The following is a 19,013-nucleotide window of genomic DNA, read 5'->3' as shown; positions in this document are numbered from 1 at the left end:
CTACAAAAGATAGAAACACAATTCCAACGTTCATAGAAAGAAAAAGATCTAGTTTTTATGCATTCAATGCGAACATAGTATGTTAGATAATAAATATCAAAACGGATGCTCATTTCCTGCCACACACGAAGCAGCTGGTTTCTCGTTATCGAATTCACAGCTTGAACAATGCAATGTCGCAGACTTTCAAGGGGATGAAAACGGGGTCTTTTACGTAAACATACAGATAAGAGGCACAAGGTGTGAGATCTGGAGACGCTGAAGGCCACCAAGGATGAGGTTTATCTTCTGCTGCTCCTCTTCCAATCCAACGTCCCAGACCTCCCACCTTATTACTTTTACCTGTGGGGTTACGTAAAAGACCGCGTTTTATCCCCACTATGCTGACACTCTTGGAAGTCTGCGACATCGCATTGTTCAAGCTGTGAATTCGATAACGAGAAACCAGCTGCTTCGTGTATGGCAGGAAATGAGCATCCGTTTTGATATTTATTGTCCAACATATTATGTTCGGATTGAATGCATAAAAATTAGAACTTTTTCTTTCTATGAACGTTGTAATTGTGTTTCTATCTTTTGTAGTTTGGAAGCAATAATACTTTGGAATCTGTTTCTTCTTTTTTAATAGCCATGTATTTCGCGACTGGGTTGAAGAACACTGGCTAGTTCGAAGGCATGATTTGGCCACCCAAGTCTCCCGACATTTATGGGATATAATCGAGAGGTCAGTCCTTGCACAAAGGTCTGCATCAGCGACACTTCCGCGATTACGGACAACTATAGACACAGCATGGCTCAATATTTCTGCAGGGGACTTCCAAAGATTTCTTGAGTCCATTCCACGTCGAGTAAAAGGAGGTCCGACACAATCTACATCTGCATGACTACTTTGCAATTCACATTTAAGTGCTTCGCAGAGGGTTCATCGAACCACAATCATACTATCTCTCTACCATTCCATTCCCGAACAGAGCGCGGGAAAAACGAACACCTAAACCTTTCTGTTCGAGCTCTGATTTCTCTTATTTTATTTTGATAATCATTCCTACCTATGTAGGTTGGGCTCAACAAAACATTTTCGCATTCGGAGGAGAATGTTGGTGACTGAAATTTCGTAAATAGATCTCGCCGCGACGAAAAACATCTTTGCTTTAATGACTTCCATCCCAACTCGCGTATCATATCTGCCACACTCTCTCCCCTATTACGTGATAATACAAAACGAGCTGCCCTTTTTTGCACCCTTTCGATGTCCTCCGTCAATCCCACCTGGTAAGAATCCCACACTGCGCAGCAATATTCTAACAGAGGACGAACGAGTGTAGTGTAAGCTGTCTCTTTAGTGGACTTGTTGCATCTTCTAAGTGTCCTGCCAATGAAACGCAACCTTTGGCTCGCCTTCCCCACAATGTTATCTATGTGGTCTTTCCAACTGAAGTTGTTCGTAATTTTAACACCCAGGTACTTAGTTGAATTGACAGCCTTGAGAATTGTACTATTTATCGAGTAATCGAATTCCAACGTTTTTCTTTTGGAACTCATGTGGATCACCTCACATTTATTAGGAGGAATCCCATAACTTTTGTCACCTCAGTGTATACGCAAATAGATGAAGACCATGGTCCACGGTTAAGTCTTAAAGTGTTCTTTATCTTGGAGTTTCAACATTTTACCTAGGCATGGCCTACACCTAAACAGGATTGGGAAGGGAAGATTGGTACAGCTGGTTCATGAAGGTATAGGGCGTGGATCTCGGGCTACACATGGTCAAATACCTGTTGTCATGGGTAGAAAAAGAAAGTCTCTTTTAGGATAAATCCAGACAACGGGTTCCCCTGCCTAAAGAGCATCTCCAGCAATTTAAAAAATACTGAAACAATCACTCACAAGTTTTAACACTCCAAACACACATGCAGAGGAAGCAAATGAAACTCTCAATGAAGATTACGACTACTTGGCTATTTGGAAGTAGCCAATGGCGGAAATTCAAATTGTGAACCTTCGTGTCCTTCTTGAAGATACTGACTCCACAGTAAATGTTACGGATAAAGACCATGCATGTGTAATGTCTGTCATATTCTTGTACATGCAGCAATGATACACTTAGAAATTCTGTTTGTGCTTCGTGACGACTACATTCTGTATTTTTCTTCTTACACACACTGTTCATCTGCACGTTCAGATGAAATATAATTACTGGGCACTACACTAGCCTGACGCAGTTTAGTAACGACACAAAGAAACACTCTTGGATCTGATAGTCTGTGGTTAGGGAATCATCTACTCTATTGCCTCAGAGTCTTTCCTGGTGGCATGCCTGAATAAAATCTAACAGCGCACGCTGCTCAGTGTCCTGGCTTGTGCGCTAATAACCCCGCCGGATATCTTGCCGGTCTTTTGGTGGGTGAACTGATTGCACTAACAATGGGTCTGGGAGGACTCAAGGCATGTGGCATTAATTTCGTCACCACTTCATCTAAGATATCGGAGTCCTTAAACTAACATACAATTGTTGGCGCATCGAGGAAAATAAAGATAGCCCAATAAACATAACGATTAGTCTGGATGTAGTGTCACTTTTTTTACGGGGGTACCGTACAAGACAGGCTGGATCATTTGGCCCAGCTTCTCGTCCTCAAGTTGCTCCGTCATGCTCTAACGACGATGTAATTTCTTTACCGCGACTAATAATACGAGATGACGGATGACACAGTGACAGGATCCCCACTGTATCCGGCAGTCACGAACTTCTTCATGGGGTACTTTAAACAGTAAGCTCTAAACCCTGTGATGTTGCTTTCGTCTTGCTTCCTACGGTACGCTGACGACACATTCTTGGTGCACCCCGCCAGTTCGTCGATAACATAAGCGGTGTCCCTCCCAACATTTAATTTACTATGGAGCTGAAGAGATGGCAAGCTACCGTTCTTTGAGGCTTTAGTTGAGCGGAAGGAGGCAGCCAGCTTGGTCATTCAGTGTACAGGAAAGCAACACACACTGACCGGTAACTGAATGCAAGTAGCGTTTTTGAAGACGACCTCCTACAGTTTGAATTGTAGCATTTGAGACGAGTGTTTAGAAGAAATGGTTACGGCAAGGGAGCCATTTCAAACGCTTTCCATTGCCACTGACTAAAGATGCCTCGTGAACCGGCGGAAGATGGTTCAAATGGCTCTAAGCACTATGGGACTTAACATATGAGGTCATCAGTCCCCTAGACTTAGAACTACTTAAACCTAACTAACTTAAGGACATCACATACATCCATGCCCGATGCAGGATTCGAACCTGCCATCGTAGCAGCAGCGCGGTTCCGGACTGAAGCGCCTACAACCGCTCGGCCATAGGGACCAGCCGGGCGGAAGAAGCAAAGCGGTCTGCATCTGGGCAACGAACAGCAAGACAGGATGTGTGCTGTAGAGACATACACCAGCGTCCCAGCCCTCCAAGATATGAGATATAGTATATCCAGTTAAAGACGGATTACCTCGTTGAGTGTCCTGTGTGTATGAAGTACCTACGAATGTGGCAGAATTTATAAGTGTACAGTGTAGAATCAGTATACCAGTCAGGCAAAAATCGCCTTGAGCATTGAAGCAATCATCCCACCGACTCACCAGGTTTAAGATACCCGCTTGGTAAAACAATGTGTCCTCTCACTTGAGGAAGTCCGGAACTATCTATTGCATATCCTCATCAGACACGATTCGTCGACCTTTCAAGGCTTTTTTTTATGGACCGATGGCGTGATAATCACACGGGGAACGATCAATACTACAATGCGGGCGGTTGACTGTGTGAGTCGAGTTAGCGCAACTCTGTATTGCGATATTTGCGATATTGGTACAGGCGTTACTATGAAGCAGCACCTCTGCTTGCCGTAGTTTTCCAGGCCGTGTCGCCTGAAAAGCACGCCATAATTTCTCCAGCGCTTTGATGTACCGTTCTCCAGCCTTGGAGACACGCGGTTCCTTGAAATCAACAAGAAAAGGGGCCCCAGTAACCGAAGAACGGGGTATCACTTTTCTAGCAGATAGCTGGCTCTCGAGCAATCCACAACGATGGTTTTCGACAGACATGTTGTCCCATACACATTCTTCATACTCTGAAGGATGTTTACCAGGTTTTGTCCTTCAGCAGCCACGAAAACAGTCCTGTTTAGACCCATTTTGTAATAACGTCGCACATTGTCAACGTTTCCTTATTTATCGCACTCAAGTCGCTAAGACAGGAATGCCACACAAATTCCTTGTTTACGTGTCGGTGCTTGTAAACCCTCATCAGAGTCGCACTACGTTGCTTATATGCTGCGGCAATGACCTCAAACGGAAACTTTTTGATCACCCCCTTATATATACACCCTATATAGGTCAAACTATTTGCACTGTTGCTTAGCAATGTGCTCAGTATACGCGAAATATTAAACAAAGGGAGCTTAAGAAGCTGAACATCGCCTGGAAAACCGACATAAAATACAATTTCAAAAGACGAGAGTCTCGACTCAAGCGACATCGTATTGTGATTTCGTTGTAAAGGAGGCGGCCATTATCAGAATAAACCGCTGCAGTTTAGCAGAGGTAAGGGTACCTCCTTGGCAGGGCATGGGAACGGTCTTTGGATAACGAGCGAAAGCAAAGATGGAAGGCTGACGCTTTTAGTGAGGCGGGAGCGATAGTTTCAAATGTGGCGCCGTCCCCTCGCGCCACCTGACGTCACGCATTCTCGTGAGGGGACGGAGCTTGTGTGGGCTGCCCTACGGACCTTCCCGCACATGCGTCAATTCGACCCTCTCCAGAAGTTTCCATCGCGCCTGTATAGCCGGAGCTCCATGCCAGCCCCAGTAGACAGTGGTTTTACTCCTGACGACGATAGTGGAGACAGTTGTCGAAATCTTGAGTGGTTTATTAGAAGTCACGCGGGTTGAAAATCTAGAAGATTTTATTTATCTACCACATAATCTACAAGCAGCAGCAGCGTCTGTGTGAAAATACTTCGCACAAATACCATCTCAACATACTCAGCATCTGTAAATACTTGTTGCACGCCTAAAAGATACAGTAAATTTGGTCAACATATCACAGTCACAGCTGGAAAATTCTATTACGTAATCTGAAGCACGTCTTCACAACTTGAACTTCAACACAAAAACGACAGTCGATAAATAAATCTATAGCAAGAGTATCAATAGCCGAAATGAAAACTTATCTCTGTAACCATCTGTATCTCGATAATCACATGGTTCTCAACCTTTTTGCGATTGTGATTCCCCTGATCAACCAGGTTATTTCCGAGGTTCTCCTGTAGTATACCTTGTAAAAACAGGAACAATCAACAAAAAATGTTATGATAAAATATAACTCACCTCACTGTGACACTCGACCTTGCTGCCAGGAATTATAAAATTATGGAACCAAATTAGATACAATTACCCTCACTCCTTTCTCCATACAAAGTCTTGATCTGTACTTGGTTTTAGAGACAGCCACAGCTGGAAAACTACTCTCGAAAAGACAGGAGATTGCAAAACTAATTAATACCTTCAGTGCTTTCTTGCTCAAGCTTAGAACTTTTCTTACTGACTACCAAAATGTTGACAATCTCACTGATGAAAATTTCGATTTTAATGAAGAATCTGATGAAAGTTCTACAACCTCGTCCTCTTCTGCAGTACTGAACTTAGAAGGAGAATCATTACTGAAGGGATTTCGAACACCCTCAAACCTATCACAGTTTTCAGGGAAGTATTTTTCAGGATGCGCACGAAGTTCAGATAAATGACTACGATTATAGAAAAAATATCTGCTGTAACGCCTATCTCATTGTCATTTATAAAATGCTGCAAATATTTTGCTGCTTGGTAAGCTACAGTGTAAGGACGCAAGAAGAGCTTTATTCGAGATTTTCGCCTGCTTAGAAAATGATTTTGCTCTTTCATTTGACTCAATACTCTAGAAAAATGTTCTCTTAGTTTGACTGAATCGTTCTTATGAACATCATCTAAATGATGCGTTAATTTGGTAGGTAACATTCATGCAACAGAAAGTACTTTCAAATAAAAAACACGCTGTGGATACTCTCCGTGGTTCACAGCAGTGCACGCTAAACTAAGTATCTGCGTTCCCTACCTTCATTGCCATTTTCCTTGTTGTCCTCAGTGTGTTCTCGCTTTTTACTTTCGCTTCAGAAGCTTACAGACCTTTCCACAGTTTATCGCCCTTAGCAACTGTATAACAAAAGTCACACTTTAGTGAAAACTTGATGAAAAAGAAGCACAACAATCACTGCTAGTGGTAAGCGTAACGCGCGGTAGTCCAGCTCCAAGTTTGTAACTACTTACGCAGGCTGGGCAATATCTAAAATACAATTTCTCCGAGGCCACACCGAATGACACCAGAAATAAAATTTGCCACAACTGTGTTCTTCGCCACCAGCTACGAGACAAATCCACGGAGGGCCGAACGCAGGGCGCCGCGGCGCACAGGTTCAACACCCCCGCTATAATCAATAAAAACTGCCTACATGATATGTTGTAGTTGTTGTTGTGGTGTTCAGTCCAGAGACTGGTTTGATGCAGCTCTCCATGCTACACTATCCTGTGCAAGCTTCTTCATCTCCCAGTACCTACTGCAACCTACATCCTTCTGAATCTGCTTAGTGTATTCATCCCTTGGTCTCCCTCTACGATTTTTACCGTCCACTCTGCCCTCCAATACTATATTGGTGATTCCTTGATGCCTCGGAATATGCCCTACCAACCGAACCCTTCCTCTAGTCAAGTTGGGCCACAAATTTCTCTTCTCTCCAATTCTATTCAATACCTACCCATCTAATCTTCAGCATTCTTCTGTGGCACCACATTTCGAAAGCTTCTATTCTCTTCTTGTCTAAACTATTTATCGTCCACGTCTCACTTCCATACATGGCTACACGCCATACAAATACTTTCAAATGGTTCAAATTGCATTGAGCACTATGAGACTTAACTGCTGTGGTCATCAGTCCCCTAGAACTTAGAACTACTTAAACCTAAGCAACCTAAGGACATCACACACATCCATGCCCGAGGCAGGATTCGAACCTGCGACCGTAGCGGGCGCGCGGTTCCAGACTGTAGCGCCTAGAACCGCTCGGCCACACCGGCCAGCTAAATACTTTCAGAAACGACTTCCTGACACACAAATCTATACTGGATGTTAACAAATTTCTCTTCTTCAGAAACGCTTTCCTTGCCATTGTCAGTCTACATTTTATATCCTCTCTACATCGACCATCGTCAGTTATTTTGCTCCCCAAATAGCAAAACTCATTTACTACTTCAAGTGTCTCATTTCCTAATATAATTCCCACAGCATCGCCTGATTTAATCTGACTGTATTCAATTATCCTACTTTTGCTTTTGTTGATGTTCATCTTATATCCTCCTTTCAAGGCACTGTCCATTCCATTCGACTGCTCTTCCAAGTCCTTTGCTGTCTCTGACAGAATTACAATGTCATCGGCGAACCTCCTCAAAGTTCTTATTTCTTCTCCATGGATTTTAATTCCTACTCCGAATTTTTCTTTTGTTTCCTCTATTGCTTGCTCAGTATACAGATTGAATAACATCGGGGAGAGGCTACAACCCTGTCTCACTCCTTTCCCAACCACTGCTCCCCTTTCACGCCTCTCGTCTCTTATAACTGCCATCTGGTTTCTGTACAAATTGTAAATAGCCTTTCGCTCCCTGAATTTTACCCCTGCCACCTCCAGAATTTGAAGGAGAGTATTCCAGTCAATACTGTCAAAAGCTTTCTCTACGTCTACAAATGCTAGAAACGTAGGCTTGCCTTTCCTTAATCTATTTTCTAAGATAAGTCGTAGAGTCAGTATTGTCTCACGTATTCCAACATTTCTACGGAATTCAAATTGATCTTCCCCAAGGTCGGCTTCTACCAGTTTTTCCATTCGTTTGTAAAGAATTCGTGTTAGTATTTTGCAGCCGTGGCTTATTAACTGATAGTTCGGTACTATATGATATATGGAATGTTTAACTAGAATTGGTCTACACTGTCACTCCCTAAAATATTTACTATTTCTCTTCGAACATCCTGTATCACTTGCTGTAAATTAACTCCCAGAGAGTCTGAACCACAACTTACGTCACGTCTACCTTGCACACTGGCCTGTTAGCCCCGCTAGCACGTCACAGCTGTCACGATCCTCCTTCCGCCAGAAGCGGTCGCTGCGCTGCCCGCGGCACGCTCGTTTTTCAATTAGCTGCATTCCGGGTTCCCAACCGCAGTGCGTCCAACCGCCACTCTCGGTGACACTGCGTCATGAATTCATACAGCTGTTCCCTTTGAGGGAAACTCTTTGATGTTTACTGCCCTCTTTGAACACGTCTCATTCATTGCTCCAACTACGAAAAGAAGCAATGTTCGTTAGGAAGAAAACACAGTTGGGAAATTATTTCTGCTCTGTTATTTACGCATTTTGGGCAAAGGAAGATAATCTCGTGTGTGGTCCTCACGAAGAATGTCCAAGTGCTGTTGCGCAGTTTGGTGCGTAAGAGTGAATACAGCGACTAAAAGGACACAGAGAATACCAAAAGGCGAGTAATACGTACCAGGTCGCACTAAATCTGCCGTAATGTAGAGTCTGTGGAGTAGGACCTTTTAATGCTGTTAGCTTGCCATAACGTGCCTCTGACAGTCTATATGTCAGCCCGTGTCCCATTTCCGTAATATTTGGACCCTGCGGCTTTGTTAGCAGAATTCTGAAATGGTCTGAACTGTCACTGAATCGGTACATAAGTCACAGCATTCGCTGCCTAATATCTTCCGAAACGCTACGGATAAAAACGGGATTTTCCAGGGCTCATACCTCGGGTTCTATTGGTGAAAGAAATGGAGGTCACGTGTTTTGGATAGTCCTTGGGGTGCGGACCATTTGTATACGAAACAGAAGAATTGTCTTACTTTAACTGACCTACAGTCCAGGGCCAAAACTTTGAATATTACACGCTTACACTAGGTTAGGGTTGGGAGTTGGGTTGTTTTGGTGGAGGAGACCAAACAGCGAGGTCATCGGTCTCTTCGGATTAGGGAAGGATGATGGGGAAGGAATTCGGCCATGCCCTTTCAAAGGGAAATCACGGAAGATCTAAATCAGAATGGCCGGACGCGGGATTGAACCGTCGTCCTCCCGAATGCGAGTCCAGTGTGCTAACCACTGCGCCACCTCTCTCGGTCTCAGCTTAGGCAAACAGAGCAAATGGATTGCTCCTTTTTACATTAGATGCTATCTACGGGGCACATTAAGAGACTTATGGAATCACTATTTACCTCACGGGTGGTTCCTGAGAAAACGCGAGACACATGGAGTTTTGGCACCACTAGCATTCTTAACATCCCGGTCTTGAACAACCTTGAAAGTTTTCTTGACATTTTCATCCATTTTCGAGACAGAGAGGTTAAAAATTACTCTACTTGTGTATGAAAAAACGCACGTAGAATCCGGTATGAGGCGAAAAACGTTATTGCTAAAGTGTTTCCGTTATGATTAGAAGGGTCCTGGAAACACCACGTTGTTGTAGTGCTCAAGCATTTGTAAAATTTTTGTGTACATGAAATGCGGTATGAGATGTAAAATAAGTTTTCCGCCATCCCAATTTCACATAATTATCAAAATTTTACTCACACCTGAAGTTAGTTTCGTGTAAGTGACATGCGCTGCTGCGTCAAGGAAATGAAGGAAACAAACGGAAAAATGCTCCTATGGCAGTAGTAGTTGTATAGAAGGAATGAGACAATGGTAGGGAGAGAGAGAAAGAGAGGGACACAGTGGCACTGAAACATAGCTGACAGTGACAGATCAGTACTAGGAAATGAGTGAAGGAGGCAGTGCCAGTTGGAGAGGAATAAAGAGAAGGAGAAAGTGGAAGTGGGCGAGAGCCAGTGATAAAGAGGAACAGGGTCTATGATATTGACAGCGAGGAAGAGAACGATAGTGATGGAGAAGGAATGACTGAAATAGTAGCACTATGAGAGAGAAAGATGGAGACAGTGATAGTGAGAGGAGACAGTAGTAGTAGTAGTAGTAGTAGGAGGAGGAGGAGGAGGAGGACAGAATGAAGGAGATTTGCTGTGAGACGGGGGACAGTTACAGTAAGATACAAAGAGATAATGACTATTAGTTGGGCTGAATAAATGAGAGAGAGAATGGCAAGTAGGTATGAGTGACTTACGGCTATGGACTAGTATGTGTGACTGAGTTATAAGTAGCGGAGCTTGGGGGAGTGAGAGATGAGTTGCATATTAAAAAAGAGCGCGTATACGTTCGCATTGCAAAATTTTTGTTAAAATTTTTGAAGGTGCTGAGGTAGGTAGAGTGAGGTAGATGGTACCCGACTTTCAGTCAAAGTCTTTTAATCAACAGGAGCCTTTTCTTGGGTTCCACTCATTTCTCCGCTGGTCATACTGCTTAGCTAACAGTGTACACAAGAAAGATAACTATTTTCTCGTTTAGCAGCATTAATGCAACGAGCAGAAGGACGTTATTGTAGCACCACATCAACTACCATTCTGCCTTGTCAACCCGACTCTTTACAAGTGCTAAGTTCACGGTGTTAAAGTAGAAAACAATTTACGGCTTTAATTTGTCGACTCCAGCAGACGTATGGACTACATAGAAGTAACGCTTTCTACGCATGTATACCGGTTCAACATATAAGTCTTTGTTTTCCTCCATAGTTCGGATATTAGATGACGATTGTAATCAATAGCGAACGATCTGGGTGATAACAGAAGCTGAGAAACCACTTACCTGGTGTGTTCCTGCTGCTCTTCAGACGTCGACGTTGTGGGGAGCGTCGTATACCAACATCCTGAAGCAGGAGAAATATTTTAATACCACTGTTTATAGCTTTGTATGCTAAACATAGAAAATAACAGGCTGCACGCTACGAGTGCGGGTGAGAAACGCAACTGTTTTGGCCAAACTTGACTGTTACGCAAGCCCTGAATATCTCGTGTGCACGAAGAGGAGTCCCATAACTTCAGAAAACGAGTGAGTTGAAATAAAAATATTCCATCCAATAACTACAGACAGCAATAATTGGTTTACTCGAAGTTGACGTACGTCCATCTACAACATCAGGACATGAGTACGGAGAACATCATCACATGTACAAAACCGTTACAACTTATATGTCATGAAAATTATAAATAAATGCCGTTGTTTGCAGATGTACTGATGAAGGAAATAAACCCGAAATAAGCTTATATACAAAAAAAATATCAAGCAGCATACTGTCAACCAATTCACTGCGTAAAACAAGATTGGTAGCTGTTAAATCTGTAACAAGGTTTAAATTTTTCGTACTCTTAAAACCTGTTATTCAATCACTGTCTTTACATTGAAAAGCCATACACCGCATCTAGAAAGAAGAAGGAAGAGTGACTGTGGTTCAATATCCCACCTATGGAAAGGTATTTAGTGGCCGAGCTGGAGTTCGAATTGGGGCAGGAAATTAGTCGAATCCTTTTGAACGCTACAATTCTACCATTTGCCTTGAGTGATTTCGAGAAACCTGCCGGACTAGCACTACCGCAAGAAATGGTATTGAGAGGAAATGGCTTAGTCACAGCCTAGAGAATTTTTTACAGAATGAATTTTCATTCTGCACCTGCGTGGGTACTAATGTTAAAATTTTTGACAGACCAAAACAATCCATCACGCCATCTGACCGCAGTATTCTTTCTCCCAGAAGTGCTAGTCCCTAATAGTATGCAGAAGCAACTCTGTGAATTATGGAAGATAGAAGAAGATATATTGATGAAGGAAAAAATGAGAGCTCTTCATGAGTCGTGCTTGGACAGCTAAGTCGATAAAGCATTAGACTATGAAAGTCTCAAGTTGTGGGTTCGAGTTCCGGACTGTTACATACATTATTAATCTGTCAGGAAGTTTCAAATTACTCAAGTTCTTCACTAGAGCTAGGTTTATGTCCCAATAGATGGGCTGACCTCAGACGCCTCAGTTATAATGTAAAACATAAATAACACAAGGCTTAGCCATTTCACATGGCGCACTGTAAAGAATGATGGGTTAGAGTTCGTATCTTTACTTCATTTTAATTGGTTGCCTGTCGTTCACAAAACCTGAGAAGTAGATTTTGCGGTATTTAGTACCCGCCTCCACGCCGTACATGGTAGCAGCCACTCAAGAAATATTTTAGAGAATTGGTTTAAAAAAATTATTTCAAAGGCCCAGTCAAATCTTTATAAGTCTACTGCCAGAGCAACTTACGCTGTGCCTACGTGACACAAGTTGCCTGTCTTTCAAAACAGAGGCAGTTCTGTCCAGTTAAAGCTGCTGACAGGACACGCCTTGAGCCCTCTGCTGAAACTTCTAGCGAATTCACGCCATTGGTTTTAGCCAATAGCGTGGGTGGGATACAGGTCACGTGTGTGGACGCTGGAGTGTCCTGCGGTGCAGAACACAGTTGCCTCTCTCTCTTGTAATCCAGACTTCGAGCAGAACAGACGTCTTCTTGGAAGGCATAGCCTCTGGCTCTGCTTTTGACGACCGGCCACCAAATTAAGTTAACATGAACCGCTTCCCCTTCCGTTGTCCATTTCAGTTAATTGTTCGACCTCCTAGGCTGGCCTAAACCTGGTAACTTCCCATCCTAGGCGCACCCCTTGTACACCGTACATTGAAATACATCCTCTTTATTGTACCTAATTTCCTGTTTTGTCATTTAACGGCAGCCCTGGATGCCCACTCTTAATCATGACCGCTCGACTTCCTGCACCCTGTCGTCACGAGGCATATGTAACAACCTTCACTCCCCCTTCTCCCTGCCCACGTACACATTTACAACGAATCGTAAGGTGGCTTGCGATGAGCAGATGAGGGTGTAGATTTGGTGTGTCACCTAAGTATCAGCAAAAGGAGGTAGACATTATACCGTTTCTCACTATTTACTTTAAATTAGCACGAATTTGTCATCGAATGAATTAAGAGAGAACTGTGAACGGAAGAGAGCTGTACACAACATTTACAACCTTTCTCTTTGGACAGTAAATGAGCAAATTGTTCCACCTGGTTACAGGGGAGCAAGCCACATGACGTCGCCCTCTTCCGAGGCCAATCACTTGCAGTGTCTCGATCTGTAACGTGTTCACCACCATATATGGGGTATCTTTTACTGGAAAATGTAGCTACTTGAATGTAACACGCAGGTCTCTGGCGTGGTAGAGATCCTGATAATTAACATGACTTGCCCTTACCGCCCAGTTAAAATGGTGGGCTACATATACATTCAGCTTCAAGGATTTGAACAACCATCTCGTTCAGCAGCCCAGTTGCAGAACAAAGCTTTTATACGATGTTTCAGATAAGGCGTTTTACTGATTTTTTACAAAAGAATAAGTGAAAATAATATTTATTTAGATAGTTAAATGTAAGAAACGTTCCGATTTATATGGAAATATGCAGCCGTTTAGTTTATTTAGTCATTTTCCAGAAACTTACAGCAAAGAGTTACCATTTTTAAATGAAAAACTATTTTTTTCTATTGGGTAGCTGATGTACAGGGTGATTATAACTAAACTTTCAAACCGCTTTAGAAATAACACCACTTGTCAGAATGACGTCAAATTGCAACGGAATATTATCGGAGAAGGGGGAAAACGCATGGCAGAAGAAGAATAAATGGTTACAAAATGTAGCAACAGATGGCGCTGTAAGCATCATAATTTAATAGTAGTCGACTAAAAATGACAAATGAATCATGCAACAATGCCTAAGGTGTACGTTTGACGTTAAACAAACTGTACTACACAGTGTGTATGGGTAGATAAGTGTGATACTCTCACTTACGTAAGCCCGTCCACCACGGCAGTCATATCACATAGTATGGGAAAAATCGGTTTTTAACTGGCCTGAGGCCAAAAACCGCATCACTCAAAATCAAATCGGATTATTAATTTCCGTGTGACTGGCGTAAAACATGTTCAATATGTTGTTCAAATGGCTCTGAGCACTATGGAACTCAACTTCTGAGGTCATTAGTCCCCTACAACTTAGAACTAGTTAAACCTAACTAACCTAAACACATCACACACATCCATGCCCGAGGCAGGATTCGAACCTGCGACCGTAGCGGTCACGCGGTTCGAGACTGCAACGCCTAGAACCGTCAATACGTTGTCCAGCATTTTCTGCAACAAGTTGATATCGAGAAACAGCATGTTCCACAACTGATCGAAGTGTTTCCGGTGTCACGTTCAGAATGTGTTGCGCGATGCGTGCCTTCAACGCAGCTAAGTTTGCAGTCGGAACACTGAACACAACATCTTTCAGGTAGCCCCACCGCCAGAAATCACACGGATTAAGATCAGGCGTTCGGGACGACCATGCTGAAGGGGAATGCCGGCTGATAATTCTAGCATTTCCGAAATGGCCCTTCAGCAGCTGCTTAACTGGATATGCAATGTGCGGAGGTGCGCCATCTTGCATAAAAATTATCCCACCCACACATCCACGCTGTTGGAGGGCTGAAATGACGTCATTGCGCAAATGACACTCATAGCGCTTAACAGTGACGGTACAGGTAACAGGACCGGAAGCACCTGTCTCTTCGAAAAAGTATGACCCTATGATAAATGCTGCCGTAAACCCGCACCGCCGGCCGGGGTGGCCGAGCGGTTCTAGGCGCTACAGTCTGGAACCGCGAGACCGCTACGGTCGCAGGTTCGAATCCTGCTTCGGGCATGGATGTGTGTGATGTCCTTAGGTTAGTTGTGTTTAAGTAGTTGTAAGTTCTAGGGGACTGATGACCTGAGAAGTTAAGTCCCATAGTGCTCAGAGCCATTTTTTGACACCGGCACCAAATAGTGACTGTTTCGGGATGAAGTGGTACTGGTTGATTTGTGTATGGATTTTCCGTTGCCCATATTCAATAATTCTGTGTGTTGACATATCCTGTCAGATGACAGTGGGATTCACATCTGTCCACAAAATCTTCCACGGGCAATCATTGTCCATTTCCATGCGAGCAAGAAATTGTATAGCAAAGGTGTCTCTTCCTGGCAAGTCAACAGGAAGCAACTCGTGGACGTGAGTAATTTTGAAGGGATAGCAAAGAAGGATGTTTCGTAGGATTTTACGCACCATGCTCACCGGTATGTCCAATGTACTGGCCATTCTCCGTGCAATACACGTTTGCACACCAACACTCGTCTCCTCTTGCATTGCTGTGGGCGCTGCTTCCTCTGACGTCGAAAGAATTCGTTTCCTCCCTCTACCAGGTTGCACCTCAAAAGAACTCGTCTTTTCGATTTTCCGAATCATTTGTCCAGACCTATGACAGTCATCGGACCAACGCCTTTTTTCAAACCCTTCATTGTCCGGAACTTCTGCAGAGCGACGTGTGCGCAGTCATCATTCTTGTAATACAGCTTTACAAGCAGAGCTTTACCCGGCATTGAGACATGGCGAACGCTGAAGACGCGAAAGGAGGAAAAGCCGTGTACCCGGGGTTTTTATACAATCTTCAGTGTGTCGTGCGTATGACAGGTGTTTTCATTTACGTATTCTGACACACACAGCGCCATCTATTGATCAATTTTCACACTATTTGTTTTCTTCTGCCATACGTTTTCCCCCTTATGCGATAACATAACATTGCCATTTGACGTCATTCTGACCAGTGGCGTTATTTCTAAATCGGTTTGAAAGTTTAACTTTAATTGTTATCACCCTGTATTTAAATCGAGTACAAATAAATGTCAATGAAATGTTTAACTGTTTCAGTTTGGGAGCTAGAAGTGTTCAAAATTTTACGTGAGGCTGTAACGATCTGTACGTAATTGGCTGTGTTTAGATGGATATTCTAGAGACGGAACGTTCAATTAAGTGAGGAGTACAAATATCCATCTGAATAGAGTCAGTCGTATAGAGCATGTCGCATTCACCCCTAAATCCTCGAATGTCACTAGCTTCCTAACCGAAATTGATAGAAATTTCATCGAAATAGATTTGTGCACAGTTAGTTTAAAAACATCAGCTATTTGATAGAAAAATGAAGTGCATTCAAAAAGTATAACTCGTTGCAGTAACCCATTGAAAAATAAGTAAGTTTAAAAAAAACATGTTCATGATCCTGCGTAACGAGTAAAATTCTTTGCGATTACCAATACAAATGAATATGTAACCATAAGAACAACATTATGCTGTATACTCGCCAACAGCTACAATTCTAAAATGAGCTCACAGAGCACAGTCTGCATAATTATTAATACGTGACGACTGGCACTGCGGATTATGTACTTCCATTGGACGTTTGCAATGACAATGTATATGACTCTCATCCTGTAATTGCAACTAATCTGAAAACAATCGCAGGCTTATGTTGGAAAGAAAAACATCAGCTACGGTCGTGTAAAATTTTAGCTCTGGTGCTTCAGTAGTGTACCAATAATTGACTCACATTCTCACATATAAAGTTCATCCATATATGGAGCCCCTTGAGCTTTTACGGTCAAAATTATTAACATGATAGTCGATCATCATTTAGGTAGTAAGTAACTTATGAATTCTGACAACAACTTAAGTTGGTAGCAGCTAATCCAAGAAACGACCGCTAGTCTCAAGTGCATGAGTTACTACGATCCGTAAAATATTTCCGCACCTCCTCAATAATCCCTTCTGTCTTTTGAACCTTGGTGCAGGTAGCTCCTCTTCGGATTTTATTGGCATTTCAGTCGCAAATAAATTTATACAGCTCGTTAGAAAAGAATCTGAGTGAAATCCGGCGATTACTATGGTGATGGAGCACGATCCTCACTTTCAGTCCAATAATGATGGTGTCTGTTGTTCAGACGCTCACTGACATTAATAGAAAAGTTGTAGGGTGCGCCGGCGTGTTTAAATCACATCCTCTCGTGAATAACAACATGTGTAGTGTGCATCAACTATGAGAGCAGGTGTCGAATGAACGCCAGCTAACGTGCACCAACAGGGTGGTAGAAAATACAGCCCTACTAATTGATCTCGTAACATACCAGCTCAAAGTTGACAGAGACTCGTTGCCGCTGATCTGAGACGAGTCTGGCGTGTGGATTTTTCTCATCCCGGACATGACTTTTGCGACCGTTGAAAATACAATCAGTGTTGAAAGAGTCTTTATCCTTGAGGAGTACTACCAGTGGGAAGCTTCACACGGTAGTACTGCTCTGGTTTATCCACCGACAGGGTTCAACTCCAGCTCCCAAAAAGTCTGTCCGCATTACTTGCATACACAGTTTTTAGCAAGGGTGTTTTTGGCGCCCCACCAGTACTCTCTGCAATTTATTCTTGGAGGTCTGCATTTCACTGTCAAGCTGGCGGGTAATTATTGAACCCTCTGCCACGCAGTCTAGCGCCAGCTCCTCCAATTTTACTCCGTGAATATCTCTGTTTGTCGAGTACATGACCATCTCTCTGCGAATTGTGTGATCCAGCTTCTTTTAGGTTTCTGCAAACGGTGATAATATTCGTCCAGTTAGGACAAGGTCTGTTTACATTGTACATTCTTTGTATTTTCCGACCACTGCTACGTCACACATTAAACGCACGTCTGCAGATTTCTGTAAGGAGTAATGTTCCAACATCGACTGGATTCGTGTTTTCCTGACCGAAAGGCCATTTTTTTTGTTTTGAGAATGCAAAGTGGTTCAAATGGCTCTGAGCACTATGGGACTTAGCTTCTGAGGTCATCAGTCCCCTAGAACTTTTTTGTCATCAGTCTACTGACTGGTTTGATGCGGCCCGCCACGAATTCCTTTCCTGTGCTAACCTCTTCATCTCAGAGTAGCACTTGCAACCAACGTCCTCCATTATTTGCTTGACGTATTCCAATCTCTGTCTTCCTCTACAGTTTTTGCCCTCTACAGCTCCCTCTAGTACCATGGAAGTCACTCCCTCATGTCTTAGCAGATGTCCTATCATCCTGTCCCTTCTCCTTATCAGTGTTTTCCACATATTCCTTTCCTCTCCGATTCTGCGTAGAGCCTCCTCATTCCTTACCTTATCAGTCCACCTAATTTTCAACACTCGTCTATAGCACCACATCTCAAATGCTTCGATTCTCTTCTGTTCCGGTTTTCCCACAGACTATGTTTCACTACCATACAATGCTGTACTCCAGACGTACATCCTCAGAAATTTCTTCCTCAAATTAAGGCCGGTATTTGATATTAGTAGACTTCTCTTGGCCAGAAATGCCTTTTTTGCCATAGCGAGTCTGCTTTTGATGTCCTCCTTGCTCCGTCCGTCATTGGTTATTTTACTGCCTAGGTAGCAGAATTCTTTAACTTCATTGACTTCGTGACCATCAATTCTGATGTTAAGTTTCTCGCTGTTCTCATTTCTACTACTTCTCATTACCTTCGTCTTTCTCCGATTTACTCTCAAACCATACTGTGTACTCATTAGACTGTTCATTCCGTTCAGCAGATCATTTAATTCTTCTTCACTTTCACTCAGGATAGCAATGTCATCAGCGAATCGTATCATTGATATCCTTTCACCTTGTATTTTAATTCCACTCCTGAACCTTTCTTTTATTTCCATCATTGCTTCCTCGATGTACAGATTGAAGAGTAGGGGCGAAAGGCTACAGCCTTGTCTTACACCCTTCTTAATACGAACACTTCGTTCTTGGTCGTCCACTCTTATTATTCCCTCTTGGTTGTTGTACATATTGTATATGACCCGTCTCTCCCTATAGCTTACCCCTACTTTTTTCAGAATCTCGAACAGCTTGCACCATTTTATATTGTCGAACGCTTTTTCCAGGTCGACAAATCCTATGAAAGTGTCTTGATTTTTCTTTAGCCTTGCTTCCATTATTAGCCGTAACGTCAGAATTGCCTCTCTCGTCCCTTTACTTTTCCTAAAGCCAAACTGATCGTCACCTAGCGCATTCTGAATTTTCTTTTCCATTCTTCTGTATATTATTCTTGTAAGCAGCTTCAATGTATGAG

The 19,013-nt window shown here is 42.9% G+C and overlaps 1 long non-coding RNA gene across 1 annotated transcript in view; it reads right to left on the bottom strand.

The window, feature by feature from the left end:
* LOC126458115 (uncharacterized) overlaps positions 1 to 19,013 on the bottom strand; it is a 612,565-nt gene that overhangs the window by 328,991 nt on the left and 264,561 nt on the right. Inside the window, exon 2 of the long non-coding RNA XR_007585578.1 lies at positions 10,804 to 10,864. This is a non-coding gene — a long non-coding RNA (uncharacterized LOC126458115). The remainder of the gene's footprint in view (positions 1 to 10,803; positions 10,865 to 19,013) is intronic.

This window comes from Schistocerca serialis, chromosome 2 (genome assembly GCF_023864345.2).
Source record: "Schistocerca serialis cubense isolate TAMUIC-IGC-003099 chromosome 2, iqSchSeri2.2, whole genome shotgun sequence".
In the NCBI taxonomy this organism is placed as follows: Eukaryota; Metazoa; Arthropoda; class Insecta; order Orthoptera; family Acrididae; genus Schistocerca; species Schistocerca serialis.
This window is presented reverse-complemented; position numbering and strand designations above follow the sequence as displayed.